The sequence below is a fragment of the Pinus tabuliformis genome, chromosome 5_2 (genome assembly GCF_031772625.1).
Source record: "Pinus tabuliformis cultivar Carrire ecotype Pingquan chromosome 5_2, CPIR1, whole genome shotgun sequence".
Lineage (NCBI taxonomy): Eukaryota > Viridiplantae > Streptophyta > Pinopsida > Pinales > Pinaceae > Pinus > Pinus tabuliformis.
In genome coordinates this window covers 611,355,223-611,357,658 of record NC_142306.1, presented here as the reverse complement: position 1 = coordinate 611,357,658, position 2,436 = coordinate 611,355,223, and the positions used below count along the sequence as shown (strand labels likewise).

Here is a 2,436-nt window from a genome sequence, read left to right as displayed (position 1 = left end):
ATAGAGGGACAATAGTACGATCAATCAGAACAGAAAGAGTATGTCAGAATGCATGCAATAAATTCCATTTATGAAAGCAGCTATGGTATGGGTTCGGACCCGAAGATACGCTTGGCACCAAGAACTGCAAGCAAATGGAGCGGTCTCGATCGAGGGGGATATAAAGCTTCGATGGTTTGGACCATAATTTTTTGGCATCACTTCCCGAAAGAGGAAGGCGAGAATCTAATCTACCTGTACCACTGGCGGATCCGTGAGCAGAACGAGAACCCCAAGAATAGAGAAAGGGGGTGGGGGATGAGGAACGCAAGTTCTATTGGATGGAGGATTAGGAGGTGGAATAAAAATGGTGAGGTGGGGGCCTCGGATAATAGGGGTGGGGGTGGGATTTTGGAGTCTCTATGTGAGTCGTATGCGGTGAGAGTCGCACGTACGGTTACGGGGGGGGGGGTTAACATCTATATGTATAGTGTGGTGGCCTACCCCATTTGTTCCATGATCTATGGGTCTACTGGAGTTACCGACTTTGATCAATTAGCTGACATTTTGACCGAATATGAAATCACTTTGTTCGGTGCTCAATCTGGTGGTATTTTTTTGGGGATTCTCTTTATCGCTGTAGGATGTTTATTCAAGATAACTGTAGTTCCTTTTCGGGTGGCTATAGGACGGCCGCCTATGGGTGGTACCACTGCCGACAGATTTCGGCTAATCCTATTAGCTAGAAAGAGGGCTGGCTTATACGAGAGCGCGTGAGACTCATCACTACCTCGTAAGGGCGTTGAGACCATAGCATGTTACACGAAAGCGTCGCTTTATCCCTCCCTCCATATTGTTGTCACACAACCGCCTGCCTAGAAGAGCCGCTCACTCCATAGTGTTGTCACACAAGATAAGCATGCCGCCTGCTGGCCGGGCAAATTGAAGTTCTCTCCCGATCAACCGTCCACCCAGTTAAGTGCAAACACAGTGGAATCATGCTTAGCGAATGCTCGCTGCTGGCTAGAGTGCCTCCTGCCCATCGACGAGGAAAGAGCGACAAGGTTCAGATTCGAAATGATTACTACTTGCAGCATGGGAGCTGATTACCAAACAACTCTTTGGGAACAATGGAAAAAAGGATATCCTGATAACGGAAACCATAGGGGTTGTATCGGCGAGATCCAACGGTGAACAACTAGATTCCCCAGAAGAAAACCCTGGCTGGAAGTCTGAGGACCTTTAGTACCCCAGAAAACACCTCCCCAGCAGCCAGCACTTCGCGCCAAGAAAGACCGCGTCCCTTCATCCATTCAATAAGGCCTTTTCATTCCAATATGTATGGGGTCAAGCGAAAGTGGAGAGGGGTAGGTGCTTGTGGGGGAGGCTGCCCCTCGGCTCGGGAGGGAAGGGAAAGGTATAACCTCGAATATGATCAATTCCTCTCCCATTGGTCGAGTCATGCTTACGCATCCTCTCTCGTTGGTCATGTCATGCTTACGCATCCTCTCCCATTGGTCGAGTCATGCTTACGCATCCTCTCCCATTGGTCGAGTCATGCTTACGCATCCTCTCCTTAACAGTCGAGCACTCGTTACCTCACCCTGTCGGGGGCATGATGGCGGCTCGTTGGTCGAGAGTTCGGCAAGCTCACGATGGCGGCCTTAACAGTCGAGCCCTCTCCTTAACAGTCGAGCGTTCGTTACCTCACCCTGCCGGGGGCATGATGGCGGCCCGTTAGTCGAGTCATGCCTTCCTTGATGCGGGCTTGGGTGGGGGGCATTGGTCAAGCCTTCTTGCACATCCTTTCCTTCCTTATTGATTTTCCATTTCAGAAGAGAGGAGGTGGCATACGGTGTTATCTAAAGGGAGAAGGGAAAACGCTCCTCGAGGGAGGGATTATGAGGATATATCCCTGTTCTTTACCCACCCCCGCTGCACTAGATATCCTTATTTATCCAGGGCTAGCTGAAGACCCTGAATGTCTTCAGCCTCTCTCCGCTTTGCGAAGTGCTGAAGCTTTCTATTTATATTATAAGGAATAATTGCTCACCTGACAATGGAGGGTGGGGAAGAATCCCATATCGGCGGGCCCGGGAAAGCGTTGGCAACAACGAAAGGGAGGGGTCCATGTAGCTGTTGCGCCCATACTGAATGAGCAGCAGGTTTGGCATCTACTACGGCCACTTCAAGCACATAAAACCACCTGCTCTGCTAGACAGCGTGTGGAATGGCTGAGAGCGGACCTTTTGGATATATAATCTGAGAGAGTAGAGTTACGGAGCGGTATGATGGAAAACAACTTTCACGTTCGGTCCAGGGAGCACTTTTCTTGTAGATAATTTCTCGTTCTCCCTCATGTGGCAAACTTCTACTTGCTTTTTGAGCGAACACAAGTTAACAACTCGCTGGGCCTTAAACCCCCTCTTCTCCTGAGCCCCGAAGAAAACCCCCCTC

The 2,436-nt window shown here is 50.0% G+C and overlaps 1 pseudogene; it reads left to right on the top strand.

The window, feature by feature from the left end:
• Positions 1-297: 297 nt before the first annotated feature.
• On the top strand, positions 298-2,115 carry LOC149160507 (uncharacterized; annotated as a pseudogene).
• Positions 2,116-2,436: the final 321 nt, after the last annotated feature.